The sequence below is a fragment of the Sorex araneus genome, chromosome 4 (assembly GCF_027595985.1).
Source record: "Sorex araneus isolate mSorAra2 chromosome 4, mSorAra2.pri, whole genome shotgun sequence".
In the NCBI taxonomy this organism is placed as follows: domain Eukaryota; kingdom Metazoa; phylum Chordata; class Mammalia; order Eulipotyphla; family Soricidae; genus Sorex; species Sorex araneus.
In genome coordinates, this window is record NC_073305.1 from 108,494,453 (window position 1) to 108,517,574 (window position 23,122).

Genomic DNA, 23,122 nt, shown 5'->3' on the forward strand with positions numbered 1-23,122 from the left:
AGAAATGCAGATGTCATTTCTACTATACCTTTTTGCCTCTCCAGGATATATTCCCAGGAGTGGTATTGCTGGTTCAAATGGAAGCTAAATTTCTAATTTTTTTAGAATCGTCTATATTGTTTTCCAAAAGGGCTGAACCATTCGCATTCCCACCAGCAGGGAAGGAGATTCCTTTTCTCCCCAGATCAATACCAACATCGGTTGTTTATGTTTTTTGGGATGTGGGCCAGTCTCTGTGGTGTGAGATGATATCTCATTGTTGCTTTGATCTGCATCTCCTTGATGATTAGTGATGTCTAGCATTTTCTCATGTGCCACTGAGCCATTCGGATTTCTTCTTTGGGAAAGCTTCTGTTCATTTCATCACCCCATTTTTTGATAGGGTTGGCAGTTTTCTTCTTGTGGAGTTCATTACATATCCTTGATATCAACCCTTTATAGGATGGGTACTCCATAAATATCCTTTCCCATTCTGTAGATTGTCTTTGTACTTTGGTCACTGTTTCTTTTTAGGTGCAGAAGCTACTTAGCTTGAGATAGTCCCATTTATTTATCTCTATTTTCACTTGCTTGGCCAGTGGCGTGTCAGCTTTGAAGATACCTTTTGCTTCAATGTCGTGGAGGGTTTTGCTGACCTTGTCTTCAATGTACCTTAGGGATTCTGGTCTGATGTTGAGGTCTTTAATCCATTTTGATCTGACTTTTGTACATGGTGATAAGTGGAGATCTAAGCCCATTCTTTTGCATGTAGCTGTCCAGTTTTGCCAGAACAATTTGTTAAACACGCTTTCCTTGCTCCACTTCACATTTCTTGTTCCCTTATCAAAGATGAGATGATCATATATTTGGGGTGTGTGTCAGAGTATTCAACCCTGTTCCATTGATATGTTCCAGTAGCCTTTGTTCCAGTAGCATGCTGTTTTAATTACTACTGCTTGTAGGCTTTGTAGTAGAGTTTGAAGTTGGGGAGGTTGATTCCTCCCATTTTCTTTTTCCCAAGGATTGCTTTAGCTATTCGTGGGGGCTTATTGTTCCATATGAATTTCAGGAGTGCTTGCTCCATTTCTTTGAAGAATGTCAAGGGTATCTTTATAAGCATCACATTGAATTTGTACAATGTTTTTGTGAATATTGCCATTTTGACAATATTAATTCTTCTAATCCATGAGCAGGGGATGTCTTTTCATTTCCTCCTTTCCTCTTTTATTTTCTGAAATAGCGTTTTGTAGTTTTCATTATACAAGTCCTTACTTCCTTAGTTAAGCTGATTTCAAGGTAAAATATTTAGTTTTTAAACCTTAAAGTCCTGTTAAATTTTTTATTTGAAGAGTTATTCTAAGTTTAATTGCATCTAATCTCGCTAAGAGATGACCTATAGTTTTAAAGCTATACTTAAAAAGTGTCTCAAAAATCCTGAAAATACTTTTTGGACATAAAAATTGATCTTTAAGTAACATTTGATAGCTTGTTATAAAGGAAGTAGAAACATTGGTTTAAAAAGAAAAGACCAAAATGCTTTCAAAATAATTTCTAGATTATGTTCTGACCATTTGAAAATCAGCTTCCAAAAGTTAAACTAGCCTAAGAAAAATGTCACCATAACTCATAACTTTATATGGTGTCTAAAGCAAAATTCAATCACTTTACATAATTGACATAAACCAGTAGATTTTCCATGAATCTATTCAATCCCAAATCAAATGAAAATGTTCTAAAGTCCAAACTATAATGATTCTTAAAATAGAAAGTTTCTTGAGGTTATGGGGAACCACAACCTCCCAGCCACCCAAAAAAACATTCTGCAAGTAGGAATAGAAGAGGCGTCTATTTTGGGTGAAGTATTTTGAGTCCAATTCTCAATGACAATGCTGAAATTATTCCTTTGGGCAATTCTGTGGATGGTGCTAAGAACTAACGTTGTGTGTGGTCTGCTGTAATAATGACAAATGATTGAAGAAAATCTCAGCAAGCAAGCAGATAATGCACCCAACTCTCATTTTTCATTGTTCCCTGGAAGAAGCTATCTTTAAGGGATGATGACACAAATAGCATTACTTGGACTTATTTTTTAAATTTAAGTGGGAATCAGTGTGATATCATCCCACAGAGGTATCTTAGTGAGTACCAATTACTCATTTTAAACAACTACTTGCCCAAGTAGGTTATTCTTAAACTTGGTGTATTGCTCATCGTTTACCATTGCCGCTTTTATGCTTGCACAGGATTCTGCTGATCTGGTGTTTCTGAGCCAGTTAACATCAGTGCTTTTGCTTCGTCTGTTTCTGGAGGGGATGCCTTGACACATGGCTTCAATCTCCTTTCTTCTGCAACTTGTGAAGTCAGCCATTTGGCAGATTCCAGATATAGACCAGAAATAAAGTCTGCTATTGTTTCTCAGAGCTTGATTTTTGTTGATGCAGCAGAAAATAACTTTTAAAAAGTGTAAGATAATATTTTGGAATAGGGGGAAAGATTAAGGCAAGGGTTTTAGAGTTAGGCACATGAAGACATAATTGATGATGAAATATCAAAAGTAGAGAGTTGATACCAGTAACTATATATGGGTGACTATTGCATGGGAATGGGCAGACACTGACTACAGTGTCTGCTCAAAATCTGGCATCTGTACAGTTGATTCTTGAGCTTTAGAAACCTTTTTCCAAAATGATAATCATCATAATATGTGAATGCATGTCTGCTCTCTTATGTGGATGAAGATTAAATTTGAGTCAGAAATTGATTTAAACTTATTTTTCAGAAGAATCCTATATTTTACAACTATTGGAGTCATTGTTTTACAGCTGCAGAACTGCTATACTGATCCCTTACCAGGGTGTCAAGATCTCTCCACTGTAATCTCTCAGTCTATCCCCCTTTACACTTGTCTAACCTCCCTAGTTCCCAGATTGTTTTTGTCTCATGGTTTGTTTGCACTGGGTAATATCTAATCCCTTTCTTTGTTCTTTATATTCTGCATGTGAGCTAGATCATTGGGTATTTGTTGCCTGAATGTTCCTGTGGTTGGAGGCGCTGAGTTAAGAAACGAGGAAGAAATGTCTTGATTGGAGGACTAAGGCTCTCTCTGGCTCTTAGAAAAGGCAGAGGGCCTGTGGACCTCCTTTTATTGATCATGGTAGCTCTAGAGGGCTCAATATAGTGACATCACCAAAGGCATCAAAAGATGTTACAGGAAGAACATTGAGGCAACATTATTTCCTTGTATCTGCAGGCCAGTAATCTAAGCCTCAGGAAAGAAGATGCAAAACCAAAACTGAAACCTTCCTTGGGCTAAAATCACTTGGATTTACATCCCAAAGACTAGGCTGGGCCAGAGCCTACAACTTACAATATCAAAGGTCAGGCCTGGCTAACACCATCTGCATGTCAAAGACCAGCCAGGCTTCTGTGAGAGAAGGAAAACTGCTCTTTTCAGTATACTGAAATTATTTTTCTGAAGGCAGCTTGAAGGGGGAAGATGTTCAGCTTCATCCAAACCAGTCAGGACACACGAGAAATCTCGCCCATTTTCATGGGTCCCTATGTTCCTGTCCGTAGTACAGTACAGTATACATGGGCTCGCCCTGGTAGTTCAGTCCAGTCCCAACAGGTATTCATGATATTTATCTTTCACTCTCTGAAGAGTTATAAATTAGGAACTCTAGGATAGTTCCTTTGGCATGTGTAGAGACTTGACCTGCTCAGCAACTCAGTTTTGTAGGTAACTCTCAGTATCATTACCACCGACCACTTGTTATTCCTGTGCTGTTTCTTTTCATTCCACATATATGAAAGATCCTTCTATATTTTTCCCTCCCTCTCAGCAAGACCTCTTTAGTTCCTTCCATATAGTAGTGAATTGCATGATTTCATCTTTTCTTTTAACTGAGTAGTATTCCATTGTGTCAACACACAGCTACTTTATTCATGCCTTTGTTGTTTGGCACTTGAATTGTTTCCAATTACACTTGAATGGTTTCTGAATCTCAACTACTATGAATGGCACTTCAATAAACATGGGAGTGCAAATATTTTTGTGTTCTTGAGATAGAAGACAAGGAGAAACACTGGGTCATAGGGAAGCTTACTTTTTTTTAACACTTTATGGTATCCCCATACCATTTTTCATAGAGGATAAACCAGACAATATTTCTACTAACAATGGATTTCTTTTATCTCAGCATTTCCACTACCACTGGTTGTTTCTTCTCTTTTGGATTTGTGCCCATCTTACTGGTGTGAGATGACATCTCATTGCTATTTGAAATTTTTATTTTCCTGATGATCAGTGATGCAGAATACTAGTTTAATATGCCTATTGATCATTTGTATATGTTCTTTGAGAAAGTGCCTATATAGCTCTTCTCCTATTCTTGATAAAATTGCTTCTTTTTTGTATTGTTTACTTTGTGGATTATACATCGTGGACATTCAACTTTTATCAGAACTGTGATGAGAAAATATTGTCTCTCAGTCTATCAGATGTCTTTTTTAATCAGGGTATTCTTAGTAAATAGCATAGTATGCAAATAGTGCTCTTTCGACTTCTTTTTACCAATATAATCTGCTACTATCTCTTACCTACCTAATGGTTATGTCTAGGTCTTCAAATTATATGTTAATAATAGTGTGGCAGTGCACATTTTTGTGTTTTACTTGATCTTTGAGGAAAGGCTTTCATATTTGGTCATGTGATTATTTTTGCTCTTAAGTACAGTGCTAATATTGGGTTTGTGGTAAATGATCTTAAGTATATTGAGGAGGTAATTCCACCTCTTGCAAATTAATCTCTTATTCAGGGTTTTAGGCTAATACCCTTTTGGTTTGTGTATATATATTCTCAGCATATTATATATTATTATGTATAATATATGAAATGTATATTATATATGCATCATATGTAAAATATATATTACTCTCAACTTATATGTGATATACATGTGTAGAGACTTGACCTGCTCAGCAACTCAGTTTTGTAGGTAACTCTCAGTATCATTACCACCGACCACTTGTTATTCCTATTTATATATAAAATACTATTTGCATATAACTAAATGACTCTTGGACAAAGAATTATCTGAGATAAATCATAGTTTAAACATTTAGTTAGATAATTGAGTTGTTTGAGTCATTTGGCATAATACATTTTACCTGTAAGGAGGTAAGAAAGCAAGTTTCAAAGGTATTAAAAATATATATTTCCTACTTCTTCACAATGCTTTTCAAATATTAATGGTTCTTATTATTATTTGACCTATGATACAATTTTAAAAACTAATTTTTATACATGATCTGGTTGCTATTTATATTATGTTTATTAAAGTAACAAAGTGATAAACTTTAAATATTGAATTAAAGCTATTATTTCTTATAATTAATATGGTCAGAATTTATGAAATAAAAATAATTTAGAAATTTTAATATACTTTGTTATACCACTTCACAGATGTTTGTTGGGTATTTATACCCAATAAAGTTCTCAACTTTGGAAACATCAGCATAAAAACAGTGATAATTGTGTTGATAGATCTTACATTCTTTTAGTGATATTAACTGTCAAGACCAATGGATTAATAAAAATATTTGAAATACTTTTTCTGAAAGAAAAATTGATAGCAAAGCTATGATTCTTAAGTATATACCCATTTTATTCCTTCTAAAAATATTATTGTTTTTCTCCAAACATTTGATAACTTGTTAACATTCACATATGTTTCAAGTAGTCTGTGAGTGGGTTGTATTACAAATCACAGTAGTGCTTTTCTTTAATGGATTTTACTGGTTCTCAGTGTGACAAGATTATGCTTGGACATTTAGGAAACTGAAATAAAAATATTATCTTAACACAATGCATTACAATTAATAAAAGCAAAAACAAATAAGCATATTTGTTAAATGAAAGATTTTTTTTTAAATAACGTAGGAGTACTGCTATTTATTCAGCCACTGATTAAACTGATTTAAATGGGCATGAAATCCACATTACTTTTTAAAATTCTATTCTGAATGTGAACTTTATTTTATTATTTTATTATTATCCCCACCCCCCCTTTTTTTGATTCACCACGAAATCCAGCTACAAGGCTTTCATGTTTGAGTTTCGGTCATGTAATCATCAAACCCCCATCCCTTCACCAGTCCACACATTCCACCATTAAAATTTCCAATATTGTCTCCCTTCCCCCGCCGACCGTTCCAACCTTTCCCTGCTGTGTGGCAGACAATTTCTCCCATACTCTCTCTACTTTGGTTACATTTGTTATATTGACACCAGTCTCACCACCACTCAAACCTGCCAAAAAGGCAATGTCTAGATGATTTGCTTTGAACTATGGATAGAATATAATGTCTAGGAAATTCTGTGTCATTTTCTTCTGGGATGGTTGGGTTCTGGAGGTTTTTGGTTGCTGGGTTTCAACTTGGGGAAGGGAGGGAAACTCAACCCACCCCCGTCCGAGGTGTCTCAGTGCAGAATCTGGGCATTCTGCGGCACTCTCTTCTGAGCGCATTAGTTCATAGTCTCTGGGCCTTGGTCATTGATGAGATTACATGGTGCCAGGGCAGTTTGTGGGTGTGACTGCCAAGCTACTGGAAAACTGGGTATCTGGGGGGAGGAGGCCGAGTCCAGATCCAAGCAAGCCTGGGGCTTTCAGTCATGGGTTCCACATACCTCTGCGCTACAGGCCCTAACTGCATCTTTTGATCTCTTTTGAGATTTATGGGTCTCTGAAACAAGGCCCACAAATGAGCTTATATAGCTGAGCCGGAGGGGGTTTGTGAGTGTGTCTCCCACATACCTAACTTTTGGCCATTTAATTATTGGTAAACTTGGACCCACACTGTTGGCGTATGACCAAAGGCACAGCAGCAATTTTGAGGTATCTAGAAATCTGAAGGCATCATCAAGCTGCTGAAATACTTACCCCACAGGTACGGGTTTACCTGCTGGCAGCACCATACACCCTAAATAAAAGATTTTTGCTCAATTTCATCTTAGTCAAATAATCCTAGATGCAATAATTCTGTTTTATACAGATAAATGATTTAATGTTAAATTAATAAACATTTTAACAAAACTATAAAATTTCAAGTTATTATGTTTTATTTTATTAGTAGATAAGTTTATCATATCATGGTAAAGGTGCACCATGACTTTTTAAAAAATTTTTTGTGGTTATAAACTCAAACCTAGAGCTTACAAATGTCAGATATGCACTCTACCAGTGAACCAAATCCAAGCTCCATAATCGCCTTTAAAAAAAATCTTCATCATGGCGATTTTTTCAGGTGATAGATGATAAATAATTTTTCTAAATGTTATAGATAGATTTTTCTCTCCAAAATTATGACACATATTCTTATTTACTACCTTTTTGTTCAGGATTAAGCAGTCATACATATTTAGAAATTAATGGTAAACAGTTGTTTTTCAAAAAATATTTTTGAAAGTTGAAATTTTCTTAGCATATTCTTAAGCTCTATTGAAAGTAAAATTTTATCTCTTTCTATCCCTTTCCCTGTCTCTGCTTTTCTCTTTTTGCTTTGTTAGCATTTTGCAATGAATTATTTCAATGTCTTTCATTTCACATTTTTTTTTGTTTTTTGGCTTTTTGGGTCACACCCGAAGATGCACAGGGATTACTTCTGGGTCATGCACTCAGAAATTACTCTTGGCGGTGCTCAGGGGACCATATAGGATGCCGGGAATCGAACCCGGATCAGCCATGTGCAAGGCAAATGCCCTACCCACTTTGCTATCGCTTCAGCCCCTTCCATTTCAATTTTATCTTGGGATAATGTCAGACTAAGTCTTCAATATTATTCTTGATCTTGCTTCCCGAATGCTTAATTTGTTGATAGGCATTTATTTATAGGCTAATGATTTAGTTTTAGTCTTAACATCCAGGATCAGAATCTTATTTCTATCAGGAAGTATTACAGAAACATTTACAAAATATTAGGAGTATTTGTTTTGCCTTAAACAGATTCTATCATGCAATGACAAGAAGAATAACATAACTAGGCTGTGATATATAACATTATTTTCCGTAAAATAAACAGAAAAATGACTTAATGTATTTTAATAGTTTAGATTGAATTTTTATCTAAATGTTTTAATGTTTAGTTTTTTTAATTATAAGTTTAGTTTTTTTTTAATTATATGGAATACCTGGTGGGTGTACATTTTCTCTTTTCTAATACAACTGCAAGGGAAAAGTGAATACCTATTCATTGTTTTTCTTATGCACTGAAGTTTTATACAATAGATAAAGATTTTTTTTATTTACATTATTTTGGGGGTTTATCTTTGTATTTGATTTTGGGGTCTTTCCTGGTGATACTGAACCAACTGGGCTGGCATCAGTTCAGTGTTTGGACCCGAGGATGAGGTGCTGTTGAAACTTCCTGGGCCACTACCCCTTTTCCTTCACCCCACAATTGTTTGTGGGATGCTGGATATCAAACCACAGAAGTTCACATGCAAGGCATGTGTTTTGAACCCTTTCTTCTACTCTTCTCACTGACTCTGATTTAGCATTTTTGTAATTAATTATTTTATTTCCCATGGTAGTCCTGGGAAGTTTTTAATGATTAGTTAGAACTTGTTCTGTTTTTAAATTTTGATCATAAAGGTGAAATGTACAAACATCTTTACATAACCACAGGGTGCCATCAAATATATGATCACATGGAAACTGCCAAGCTTGCATGGTAGATAGGATAGCTTTTTAAAATATCCCTGTACTTAACTATTTTTTCTTAAAAATTTATATTAGTTGTAGAATTTGCCTTAGACATTCTCACTGACAACTAGTCTCTTATTCATTGTATTCCAGTTGTTATTATGGCCTTCAAAAGACAATGCAATTAGTTGAGGAAATACTGTACTAATCACCAATTTACAATTTATTTCATATCAGATGCTAAATTATATGAGTCCATATTGCCCTACTGTAGGATAACATAGCCTCGGTAGTTTAGGTTTATTGGGTTACTCCCGTTACAGTGCTCCTATTCCTCTTTGTTTATTTGTAGCTTCTTTCTTAGTGTTCTGTTGACTTGCAAATATTGTTTTTCTCTTCTCCTTGAGTCCTTTGCACAGTTTATTCAGAGCAATGTCCTTTTTGTATGGACACAGGAAGACTTAGCAAATGCTATGCTTTTGTAACCTGGGAGTCATTTGACTCTACATGATATTTTCCTCCAGGGCATCTGTTCTCTTGACCTAAGCCTCAGCTGCCCTTACTTCCTAGCACCCCCAAAGCATGGTCCCGACGTGGGACAAGAAGGACCCAGGGCAAGCGGTGAGTTGTGTGCTACCCTGGCATCGAGATGGGCCTGGCCAAAGTGCCTAATGCTTAACTATACGTTAAGAGCTTGATCATGGACAAATGCTGTCATGATCCAAACAGTAATACTAGATTCGGACCCTGCTAGGGTGAGGAATGATTAATCTGGCCTGAGTGCTCTGGTCTGAGCCTGTGGCAAGATGTTGCCAGGAGAGCTGCCTTGCAAGCCTCAATGTATCCCTTGCTATGTCCATACAAAAATAACTAGTATTAAGATGTTAATAAGTTCCTGGACTAAGGAAAAGAAAAATACCTTAAGAGTGAGAAAGGGCTTTGGAATGCCCTGCCCTCAGGAAGGGCTTTCTCATGTTGATTTTGCTAGCTGGCTGGGTGTAGCCTAGAGGGCAAGGTGGGAGAATCAAGTGGAAGTAGGAGAGAAGCCAGAAAGAAACGGCAGTAGATCCAGAGAGAGGATGGAGCTGGGAGTGCGGGAGATGATAAAGTTTGAAGATTGAATAAACGGTAACTAATCAGCAACCAGCTTGGTCCTCGTTCTTCCTTCGCCTGTCCTTGACCACCGGCCGTCCTGATCCAGTCCACACACTGCGATTCCAGAGCACCGAACGCGGGCAGTGAGACAGCCTCCCGGAGAGCCCGCGAATGCTCGCGCCCCTCGGTGAGCTTTAGTTTTTTACACCCTACTACTTTGGCCATTATTGGAGCTTGATTTAAGAAACAAAGACTTTTCATTTTATTCTGTTGATATTTATCATAGGAAGATTGTTTTCGTGGACACAATGTTGGATTGTTAGAAATTTCTATTATTTTTCCTAAATAATTATGTGTATATACAATTGATACTTTTTATAGATGCTGATAAATTTCATATGCAAATGACATGTCATATGATAAATGTCATATGAAAATTTTGACAAGGTTCAATATTTGTGTTTTAACTGTGAGTCTTGGACCCAATCATACCTTGACTTTGTGATTCAAATCAAACCTGGAGATATTTTATACCAAAGCTAATAAGCTGCTTATGTCATCAAGTGATAGATAACCACAATCAGTATTTGAGGCAGAAAGCCTTTAATAATGCTCACCAGGAAAAATAAAGCACTAAAATATAATAATATAATTTATTTGAAGTCTTAGATTTTTCAAATATCAGAAAACACATTTTTAGGTAACAGCCTAAATTGTGCCCTACTGGGGTCTTTGCTTAAGGGTTTTTAAAGCACAAAATTGCACTGTAGCCCTGTCGTCCACTTTTCATCAATTTGCTTGAGCAGGCACGAGTAACATCTCCACTGTGCAACTTGTTTGTACTGTTTTTGGCATATCGAATACATCACGATAGCTTGCCAGGCTCTGCCATGTGGGCGGGATATTCTCGATGGTTTACCAGGCTCTCTGAGAGGGATGGAGGAATCGAATCTGGGTTGGCTGCATTCAAGGCAAACTCCCTAATTGCTCTGCTATCTCTCCAGTCCAAGGACAAAATAAGGGGAGTAAGATTATGAAAGTTGTTTACCAAAAATCAGAAATTGTTGTAGGTTAAGTTCTTCAGCGTTTGTTGGCTCTTGGCTAAAGTAATGAGGAGTGAAAATAGACCTTTAGAAAATTTTCAGAGAATGCCCAGATTATGTAGAAAACCATTCTGGGAAATTTGCAAGGAGTTATTAAAGTAAAATGAAGTTACTGACATGAGATGGGGTCAATTTGCTCTTCCTGAAATGTCTGTTTTTTTACCTGAAGGTGTTGTCCAATTTTGTACATTTTCTTTGACTGACACAATAGCTCTTTACTGCTTCTGCAGCATCCCAAACTAAAAGTTTGAATAATAAATAAGCAAGCAAGCAAATGGTATGGGATAGAGGAATGAAAAGAAGTCATCAAAGAAATATAGCTGTCATGGATGCATATTCAATAGTAGCAAGATTAATCCCAAGAAAAGAAACTCACTAAGAGAAAAAGGTTTCAGACTAACAATAAATTCAAGAAGCAAAGAATAAATAAGAAAGCAGAAAGTCTAGGGATAGGGCAGGCCTTGAGGTCAAATGACTAGAGTTAAAACTCTAAAACTCTTGTACAAACCAGTTTGTTAAAACTCTAGAACTCCTGTATAAATCAAACCTTTTCTTACTTGAAAAAGACCCAGGATTTGTCTTTATATTTCATGGAAAATTATTTAAACTAGTTTGAGAAGTTTTTGCATTTAATTTATATATGCATATATCCACATGTATAATATATATAATTTATAATATCATATATAATACAATATAATATAAAGATATATATGCATATATAATTTATAATATGCATATATATCTTCCCCGGGGGCTATCTTCCCCGGGCCCCTCAGAGGGGATGGACTCCAGCTTCCCTCCACACCCCGAGCAGAGCTCTCAGCAGCCGAAGACCACAGCAACCTAACTACAGCCATGTTCGTGGCCCCTCTCCACACGTTCAGACAGACCTCACGCATGAAGGTACCCGCAGAGGAAGCCAGGTGTATGTAATTCCATCAACAGTCAGCACGCAAAGACTTAAAAGCAAGCTCCCAGAAGAGAGCGATGCAGAGAGTCTCTTGCCTGCACGCCTGGCTATCTTCCCCTGGACCCCTCGGAGGGGATGGGCTCCAGCTTCCCTCCCTACCCCAAGCAGAGCTCCTGGCGGCCGAAGACCACCGGAACCTAGTTACAGCCATGCTCGAGACACCTCTCCAGATGTTGGGACAGGCCTCAAGCATGAAGGTACCCGCAGAGGAAGCCAGGTGTATGTAATTCCATCAACAGTCAGCACCCAAAGACTTAAAAGCAAGCTCCCAGAAGCGCACGGCCGCAAAGCGGCCACACGATTTCTTGTAGCCTACTTCTCCCTCTGGGAGAAACTGGCAAGCTTCTGAGAGTTTTCTGCCCACATGGGACAGCCTTGCAAGCTTCCCATGGTGTATACATATGCTAATTCCAGTAACAAGCTGGATCTCATTCCCCTGACCCTGAAAGAGCCTCCAGTGCAACATCATTGAGAGGGCCGAGCCAAGAGAGACTTCTAAGATCTCAGGGAAAGAACAAATGGAAAGGTTACTGAGCCCGCTCAAGAAATCGATGATTAATGAGGATTTTGTATACACACACATTTATATGTATGTTGTATCTCCATAGACTTTTTTTTTTCTTACGATGCTTAAATCTCACTACCATATAACTAAGGCATTTGTTGTTATTTGGCAGAACAGTCTAAAAGGAATAAAATTGCACGCCCTCTCCAAATGGAGCCCCGGCGACACTGAGCTTCTATTAACATGGCTCCTGTATGTGGGACTGGAACATCTCCAAACCTTTCCTAGTATACAAAAAATATGCTCAGGAATGCCTCGCCACCCCTGAATGTCCATTATCCCAGAGGCACAGAAACCAATGTGAGAAACGCAGCGGCTGCTGGCAGATACACTCCTGGACTCTGAACTAGGCTCCGGTCCCGTGCAGCTCCAGGAGGGGAAGAGTCTCTGTTCATTGGCCTTCACCACGTGGACAGCATGGCAACAGCCACCATTCAGAACCAATTGGACAGAGAGATAGGAGTTTTCAGTGATGGGACAGGATGCATGGGAAATCTTGCGATGGGGGCAGAACTGGCCCTGAATTCTGCCCAAATGAGATCCCGAGCGGTCTCCCATGTACAGCAACTCCACTCCTGAACAGCCATGATCCCAGTGCCACAGAAACCAATCTCGGAATGCAGCGGCTGCTGGCAGAAATACCTCTGGACTTTATACCAGAATTCCAAATCTGGGTGGCCGCATTCGCGACCATGCAACATCATATGATCTTTGTTACCAACAATAGAAAACATACAACCTAATGACGCCATTCCGACAGGTCTGACTCTTGGGGGAAAAGTTCCAAATAATGATAGTGAGATTACTGTCGAAAATTGAAGGTAATCAAAGTAAGGAGAGAGTAAAGTGAAAATCATCTGCCACACAGGCAGAGGGGAAGTGGGAAGGGAGTATGCTGGGGTTATTGGTGGTGGGACATTTGCACTGGTGAAAGGATGGGTGTTTGAGCATAGTATGACTGAGACTCAATCCTAAAAGCCCGGTAACTGTTCTCACAGTGACTCAATTGAAAAATAAATAAGTAAATTTAAAAAAAAAGAAAGAGATAGACAGACAGATAGACAGACAGATAGAGTGAAGAAAAGCTCCTGCCATAGAGGTAGGTGGAGAGTGGGGGCTGGAGGGTGATAGGAGGGAGCCTGGGGACACTGGGGCTGGGAAAGGGACACCAGTGGTGTGATGGGTGTTGAGGGAACACTGCATGATTGAAACCTAATCATGAATAGCTTTGTAAGGGTCTGTCTCACAGTGATTCAATAAAAAAAGTTTTCAAAAAAATAAATAAGAGGAATAAAATTAATGGCTATTTTTCTTGTGAAACTATTACAGAGAATATGTTTTTCAGGGAAATTCAAGCCCAAGATTAGATTTTTTAAATTCCAATTGTTTCTTTTGTTTTATTTTGAACTGATCTTTCATTAAGTTCAAAATTATAATTCTAATCTTGTGATTACTATGTAAGATTCTATTCCAAAATATAAGCAAGAAAGGATGATGCTTTAAGAATAAACACATGTTTTAAATTTTAAAAATAAACTATTCACAATGATTTTTCCCAGCCTTCACAAGCCTCTAAGCTCCAAATTGCACTTTCAGACGAGGAGCTTCTTATCACCAGCTTGGTTCAAAGAGAGTCTTTCTATTGTTCCCAGTGACACTGGAAGCAATTCAGAGGTTTTTATGATTAAAGAAAAAGTCCTCTTCAGTTATTGCACTTACCAAATTAGTCTATCATTCTTTAATATTGCTTCTAAGATTAGAACTGTTACTGAGAAGCATTTTATTTATCATGGATATAGTCATAGAAAGTTTCAGATAATTTCTGATTTTACTGTAATGGTAAAAATAGAAGACAAACACCTGAAAGATACTGACATTTGACTGAGAGATTGTAAATGAGCCAAAACTAGTTTTTAAAAAAATGTTTTGGTCACACCCAACAGTGCTCAGAGTTACCTTTAGCTCAGTGCTTCAGTATTGGTCCGGAAAGAATTAATGGGGCCATGTGGAACTGAGGAGCAAACCTTTCATACAGAACATCCTTCTGAGCCCATTGATATCTTTGACCTAAGACAAAACTAACAATTTCTGATTTGTTTTTGTATTGTTGTTTTGATTTTGGGACACCCCTAGATACACTCAAGGTTTACTATTAACTCTGCTTAGATATCATTCTGTTCAGGGTACAATATGGGATGTCAGGAATCAAACTTGGGTCAGCTGCATGTAAGACAAGTGTTCTAAGCACTGCATTATCTAGTTTTACCATAAATTTACTGAGGAATAAGTTATATAACTTTATACTTTTCCATTCATTACTTTATAAAATATTTATTGGGTACTTTTTTTGATCTAGACACTCTTTTAGAATTATGTTTGCATATTTTGTTTATAAATACTCTAAGTATGTCTTATATTAATTTATTTCATGGAAACTTTTGGACAATTTTTTATGCCATGCACTTTTCTAGATTTTGGGTTAAAAAGATAATAAGGCACACTACTTAATTTCAAGAAGTTTATAGTGTAACAGGAAAATAAACCTATGATATTTAACTAATTATCTAAGCAAGTATTATTTGTCTACTGTGGGTCATACAAAAGCACATGTTGGTGTACATAGCAACTTCCAAGCAGACAATGACCACATGAAACCTCATATTGTAGGGAAAAACATAATAAGCAAATAATCAATCCATACAAAATAATATGTATGGAAAAATAGGTGAATGTGATGTAGAGTCATGGACTACTTTCTATAGAATGATAAGGCTTTTCTAGAGGTGGTCATGAACAATATGTGAAGTACCGGGAGAGGCTTAAAACCTTGAGAATGCCATGTGGCAGTTTAGAGATGAACCAAGGAGAGATCAGTGATAGAATTGCAGAGTGACCCCAGTGTTGTTGGAGATTGGTGAGGAGTTGGTAATTTGAAAGCTGTGGAAGGAGAGGAGGAAGCAGACCATATGGGACTTTGAGGCCAAGGAAGAATTTTCAGGTTTGATTCTTAAGACAATAGGAACATATGAAATAATATTTAAGCAGGTTATTGAACTATTATCATTATTTATCACTATCTTCCTGTTGATCCTTGATTTGCTCCAGCGGGGCCAGCAACATCTCCATTTGTCCTAGCCTAAGATTTTAGCAGCCTCTTTTTACTCGCCCTTCCCAATGGTTCATTAACTGAACTATTATCACTTTATCACTGTCACTGTCATCCCATTGTTCATCGATTTGCTTGCGCGGGCACCAGTAATGTCTCCACTGTGAGACTTGTTACTGTTTTTGGCATATCGAATATGCCACAGGTAGCTTGCCAGGCTCTGCCATGGGGGCGAGATACTCTCAGTAGCTTACTGAGCTCTCCAATTGGGGTGGAGGAATCGAACCCAGGTAGGCCCGGTGCAAGGCGAACGCCCTAATTGCTGCACTATCACTCTAGCCCAACTGAACTATTATGATTTTTAAAAATTATTTTTCTTTTTAATTAATTATTTTTGTGGGTCACATCTGGCAGTGCTTAAGGCTTACTCTGGGCTTTGTGCTTAGGAATGACTGTGGACGCGACTCGGGGACCATATGGTGTACTGGTGATCAAACTCAGGTAATAAAGGCAAGCACCCTACTCACTATGCTATCACTCTAACTCTGACATTTTCAAAATATCACTATTGAAGTTACATGGAATATATGTTTGAAAACAAGTTTGTAAGAAGGAAAAATAAATAATAGTGGAGAATCTTGCAATCTAAGACCAGAAATGATGTCAGCATGGGTTGAGATGTGTGATGGAAAAGTAAAGAAGTGGATGATTTTTTCAGTGCACTTTTACTTATTTATTTAGTGGTACCAGGAATCTAGCTACTGGACTGTCACTGGTCTACACACCTAGGTTTGAAGAAAGTCTCAGCTATGCAAGGCTCTGCTATATTGGGTGCTTTCCGGGTGGGCTTGAGGACATTCAAGGGTTTCCAGGCTCCCAAATATGGTACTCGGGGTCTTGGAGTCCTGAGGATTGAACCTATTTAAGCCACCTCCTGAAATATCTCTGTGGACCTCTTAATACTTGGTTTAGCAATAGGACCAGTGGGATTTGCTGGTTGAATGGATAGTAAATTGATGGATAAAGTACTGTAGTTTGACAATACAAGGGCAAAATGAAAAAAAATAGTCAATAGTCAATAAAGTACTAGGAAAGGCCTGAAGGAATATTTAGTTAAGCAAAATTTTTAGGTGAGTTTATATATGTAGGTAGCCAGGAGACAGTTCAGAAGAAGCCAATTTGGAAATATATACCAATAAGAGTGAAAGCGGAGGAGACAAGTTGATGGATGGGAGCAGAGATTGCAAGAGTCAGAGAAATGTCAGACTGTTCAGGTCACACTCAAGAATTTGATGCTAAATGGGAGGATATGGGAAGATGCATGGCCTGAAGAAAGAGATAGCGTAATTGCAATTTGGGGGAAAGAATAGTAAATTTTCCTACCAATATCTAAATAAATCTTCCTACCAATAGTGAATAAATATATTCAACTCACTGTTGAATCCTAGCTTAATTAGTCCTTAATGCCATTAGTTGAAATATTCTTAAACTTCTATAATATGTACTTGTAAATTTATATTAAGTCATCATCAAAGCTTAAAGCCCTTTATTAATGATACTTTTACTCTAGCAAGAGCATTAACTTTGTTGTTTATGCCAAGGAGTATAGTTCAGAGTATTTAGATCATTTATAATGAACTAGAACACCATTCTTTCTAAACTTATTCTTATATTTTCAGGCAGATGCTAATCAAACATTAATAATAATTAACTTCATTATTATTCTGTTTTTTCTTCTTTTGCATGTTTGATGTTTATCATTGACATGATCCTACTAGTCTGAGATCTTGAAATCCTATGATTAAATTATGATATTTTTATGACTCTGTTTATAAGGACAATAGGGTTTCCCCCATTTTTAAAAACAAATTTAAGCCATTTTTAGTTTAAAATTTTCTCAATGAAAGATTTGAGAACAATTGTAAGTGAAAATGAGATTATAGCACAAGTTGTTTTGAGACTATAATAAGGTAAAAGTGTTTTGTACCACAAAAACTACAATCATATTCATTTTAGCATGACCAGCATGTCAAGTACTTCCAAGGTAATGAATGCATTCCAGAAGACTGTCTGTATTTTTTCCAAACTTAAAATAGCATGAAGATGGTTAAAACAATTTGCTATGGCATCAAAGGCATTATGACGGGCGTTGCCCTCACAATTCTGAGGCAGAATTTAGCTTTGGCAAAGAGTGAGTATTTTAATGAGTACTAGCTTACATTTTTCTTGGCGTTAGGTTTATATAGGACCATATTTCTCCCCCTTTGGAAAAAAGATACAAAAAATTCAAAAATTACTATAATGGTTAACCAAAATGAGTGCTCAGTGTCACTAGGTATTTTAAAAAACACCAGGTAGTGTTTTGTGAAAGACTTAGTGACATGTTGCTACTGTGTAAGGATTGTTTAAGGAAGAGAAACAGTGTTTTTTACTGTGAATAATGTTTTCTCAGAACTTACAAAGAAATAAAATTCTGAAGATTAGTATACTTAGAAAAGGTTCACGGAAGTAGTCAGCAATTGAACTTGTTTGTGATTTGTTAGACTTGAAAATAAGAAAACCCTCTTGTAGTTTAAATGGCAGTGACTCAACTTCTCCACAAATGATACATAGGGCAGGCTGAACCACTCCAGAGGCCTAACTGCATTTTTTTTTTAAATGTAATGTTGGACAATTTAAGGAAACAACTTTGGTGTTTGACTTAACATTTTCACAATAGTTTTAAGAAGGTAATTGATCTGGATAAATCTTAGGGTTTTATTAACATTTATCTAAAAAGAAAATGGACTGATCTATTCATTTTAGAATAAACTAATTAGAATAAAAACTCAAGCTTTCAGGATCTCTAGGTGATTGCAAAAGTTGTACTAATAGGGAAATTCATGGAAATGCAGGCCTATATTAAGTTGTTTTTCTTTTTTCAGAAAAGTAAATACCTCTCAACACATGACATATGGGAATGAGGGGGTTAGTTTATTTCTGAGATTAGGCATTTAGTTACACACAAAAATCTAACATTTTAAGGAATTTTTATTGTTATTTAGTGAAGTATCCTGTTATTTAGTGAAGGATTTCCTATGTTCAGCCTATTGCATGATGAAATTTATTATCAATTTTTAAAATCAGTTTAAGATGTAAGTTTTAAACATGATTTTGATTATTCGTAATTTGTTGAAAAAATGTTAACTTAAATATATAGGAGAGTATTCAACATACATCTAAAAAGTTGTGTTTGCACATTTTATATCAGGTGGCTTAAGGATTTAAATATATTGAAACAGGGAGCAGAAACTTTATCAGTACTAAGATATTTTAATTTACACTAAACTATCAACTTAAAATACATGAACATTTACAAACGTAAAAATACACATTGTCATATACACAATAGTAGTGGGAGACTACAACACTTTGCAGGGGCCACTAGACAGATCAACCAAGTGGAATATCAGTAAAGAGACAAGAGCCCTATATAAGAAGTTAGAAGAACTGGGATTATTAGACATATACAGGGCTTTCAAAGTGCCCTCCCCAACTCACCATGCCAAAAACTGAAGACTCATTCTTCTCTAGTGCACATGGAACATTCACTAGGATAGATCACATATTAGGGAATTACTCAAACATACATAAATTTGCAAAGATAGAAATTATTCAAAGTACCCTCTCAGACTATGATGCCATGATGGTATAAATTAACCACAAAAAGAAGATGGAGTAACTAAATAAAGCACCACAAAAAAATAAACAAAAAAACCCAAACAACTAAATCAAAGAAATAAATTAAGGAATAAATAAAAGTATTTCTTGAAACTTTTTTTTTTCCTTTTTGGGTCATGCTCAGCGACACACAGGGGTTACTCCTGGCTCTGCACTCAGGAATTACTCCTGGTGGTGCTCGGGGGACCCTATGGAATGGCAAACGCACAGTGGGTGGGGCATTTGCCTTGCACGCAGCCGACCCCGGTTCGATTCCTCCATCCCTCTCGGAGAGCCCGGCAAGCTACCGAGAATATCCCGCCTGCATGGCAGAGCCTGGCAAACTCCTGTGGCGTATTCGATATGCCAAAACGATGAATGGGACGACAGTGCTACATTGCTACAGTATTTCTTGAAACTAGTTAAATAAGAAATAAAAGTATTTCTTGAAACATAAGATTTCAGGATCTATGGGTGATAGTAAAAATTGTATTAATAGGGAAGTTCACAGCAATGCAAGCCTATGTTAAGAATGATGAAAGAGCCCAAATCAGCAACCTAAATACAAATCTCAAAAATCTGGAGAAGGAGCAACAAATGAACCTAAAACATAGTAGAAGGAGGAAAGTAATAAAAACTGGAGCAGAAATGAATAATATGAAATCAAGAAAGCAATTCAAAGAATCAATTAGACAAGGAGCTAATTCTTTGGAAGAATAAACAAGATAGACAAAATGTTAATCTAGAGTTGTGAGAAAAACAGTAAAATATTCCCCAATTATATAGTAAATGCAGTGAAAGGAGAGAAATTAAAACAGAATCCTCCAGAAGTTAAAATAATGAGATGTTACTATGATAACTTTTTGTTGTTAAGTTGGAGAACCTAGAAGAAATGGACAGATTACACAATCTTCCAAACTGACCAAGAAGGAAGTAGAAAGCCTGTGCAAGCCAATAACAAGCAAGGAAATGGAAACAATAATTAAGAATTTCTCAAAGTCCTATTCCAGATGGGTACCTGGTACTTTCTATCAAAACTTCAGAGACTTAGTGCTTTATTTCTTCTTTATTTTTGGGGGGGGGGGAAGTCATACCCAGCAATATACAGAGGTTACTCCTGGCTCTGTACTCAGGAATTACCCCTGGCAGTTCTCAGTGGACCATATGGGATGCTGGGAATCAAACCCGGGTCATTGGTGTGCAAGGCAAGTGCCCTACCTGGTGTGCTATCATTCCAGTCCCTCTTTTACTTCTTAAGCTCATGCAATTTGCCACAACTTGGTGGAACCGGAGGATATGTTAAGTGAAATAAACCAGATGGACATATACAGGATGATCTTTCTTTATCTATGGTATATAACAAGGGCATTAAAGATATTAAAGGGGAGATAACTTGATCACTTTAGATGCTAAATATAACAAAAGGAGATTTAGGGAAAGAAATTGAAGGGTGTAGCAAAAAGTAGTCAGAAATAATAGGGGCTGGGGATCAAGGGTCTCAATTACATTGGTGGTATAGAGGAGTGGTATAGTTGTATATCGAAACCTCAGGCACTAAAAGCAGGAGATACCAACTGAAGCAAACAAATTTTAAAATGTGACTGCCAACTGGGTGAGGAAATCCAATGGTTTAAAGGGGAGATGCCTAGATCACCCCTGGTCCCAGAGTATAGGGAGGAAAAGAAAAAACAGCTAGTGGAGAGAGTGGTGTGGGGAGAAGAGGCAGGTAAGCAACAGGTACAAAGGTCTGTTGTACATCAGTGGTATTAAGGAATGATAGAGATAAATATCCAAGCCACAAAGTTAACAACTCTAAAATAATGAGACCCAAACTTTAATAAGCAAAATTTAAAGGCCACCCATTGAGATGGCGGATTTGGAGGGCATGGGGTAGAAGAGGACACCTGGGAACGCTGATGAAGGAAAGTTTACACTGGTGGCAGGATCAATAATGTACCATTGTATGTCTAAAACCCAGCTATGAATAACTTTTTAAACTTTGGTGTTTTAATAAACTAAAGTTTGGGGAAAAATTGTGCCTGTCAGTGAGGTGGACTGGGAATTGTGGGATGGAAAGGAAGCTGGGGACTAGTGGAGGGCAACTGACACAGGTGGTGGGATTGGTGCTGGGACATAGTATGCCTAAAGTTCAACTAAGAATAACTTTTTAAAAATAATTAATTAATTAATTTTATTGATAGCACAGCGGTTGGGCATTTGCCTTTCACGCGGCCGACCCATGTTTGATTCCTCCGCCCCTCTCGAAGAGCCCGGCAAGCTACCAAGAGTATCGAGCCCGAGTGGCAGAGCCTGGCAACCTACCTGTGCATATTGGATATGCCAAAAATAGTAATAATAAGTCTCTCAATGAGAGACGTTACTGGTGCCCGCTCAAACAAATCAATGAGCAACGGGATGACAGTGACAGTGATGATTTTATAAGTTACTTCACAATATTTGATTACATTCAATATTCAAACACCAATCCCACCACTATTACACTTTCCCACCACCAAATTTGGGATGTTTCCATCCCAAGCCCCATTCTCTGTCCCAAAACACAAAAGAAAGAATATATTTTGTATTGTCTGTTATGAAGAACTGCTGAACATGCTTACAAAAAAGTATTCATATAGAAAACAGTGTAAAGATTGTTTATTTTGGCAGGAGTCATTAAGACATTCTATAGGGTACCAGTAACATGTTGTTAAAGTTTGGGTTATGTGAGCTTTAGCATATATATATCTGAAAATATGTATATATGCATATATATATTTCCCTCTATGATTTGTTGCCTACAGTTTGAACCCCATCAAATATGATATGGTAATTATGGAAAATGGTTAGGGAATGTTTTATGATGTGTTGCGGCCTTGTGGTCCAGGAATATGTTCACTCATATGTGAGGCTCGACCTGAGCATGTGGAAAGTGGCCTGGAGTGTGGTGGTGGTTGGGTTGTGGAGGTTGGCTGCTAGGGCTGGGTTCCTTGGGGTGGAAAAGGCCCTCACCCACCCCCCTCTGGGGCACTCTGAGTGAAAACAGCCTGGCACGGAATCCAGTGGCGTGGTTATGGGGACCTCATTTTATGCTCCCTTCTGGGAGATGCAGCTGTGAGTTCGGGAGAGTGGCCGATGAGGAGATTATCTCTCAACTAAGAATAACTTTATAAATCATGATGTCTTACCTGAAAAACAAATTAAGGAATAAAAATATATGGCCATTATTTGAAGCATAAAATTCACATTTTATCATTGAGGTACATTGTGCAGCTTATTTTGATTTTTTATGTAACACTTTCCTTAGGATAAGAAGAAGCAAATTAAATAGGAAACTTTTATTGTTGATTTCCCATGTGCCTACATTATATTTAAAAATTATTGGAGAGTGAGTAATTTATAATTGTGATGGACAACTTAGGATATCAGTATATTTACATCGCAAGAAATTTCTAAGGGACTATGGTCACATAATTTGTTATTATTAAAATGGTATAAAAAAGAGTACAGTAAATAGCTTCAGGGTAAATACAGTGCCATAATTTTTAGAGATGAAAGAGATCACATCTTACTGAGGAGAGTGAGATGGATGGAAATTTTAAATGGGATTTGAAAGACAAATTATTTTAACTATTGGGAAAACATATTTGGATGGATCAACAAAGATGAAGATGTCTGGCATATTTGAAAAAATGAGTACATTGCCAGAAGGTTGGCGCCATAGCTTGGAAGCTGGCCTCACACGCTGGAGGAAAGTCATCCCAGATAGAGAAGGGAAGACCAAGTAATATGTGATTGGAGATCCTGCGTGGGAAGGGAGATGCGTGCTGAAAGTAGACTACAGACTGAACAGGATGACCACTCAATACCCCTATTGCAAACCACAACACTTGAAAGGAAAGA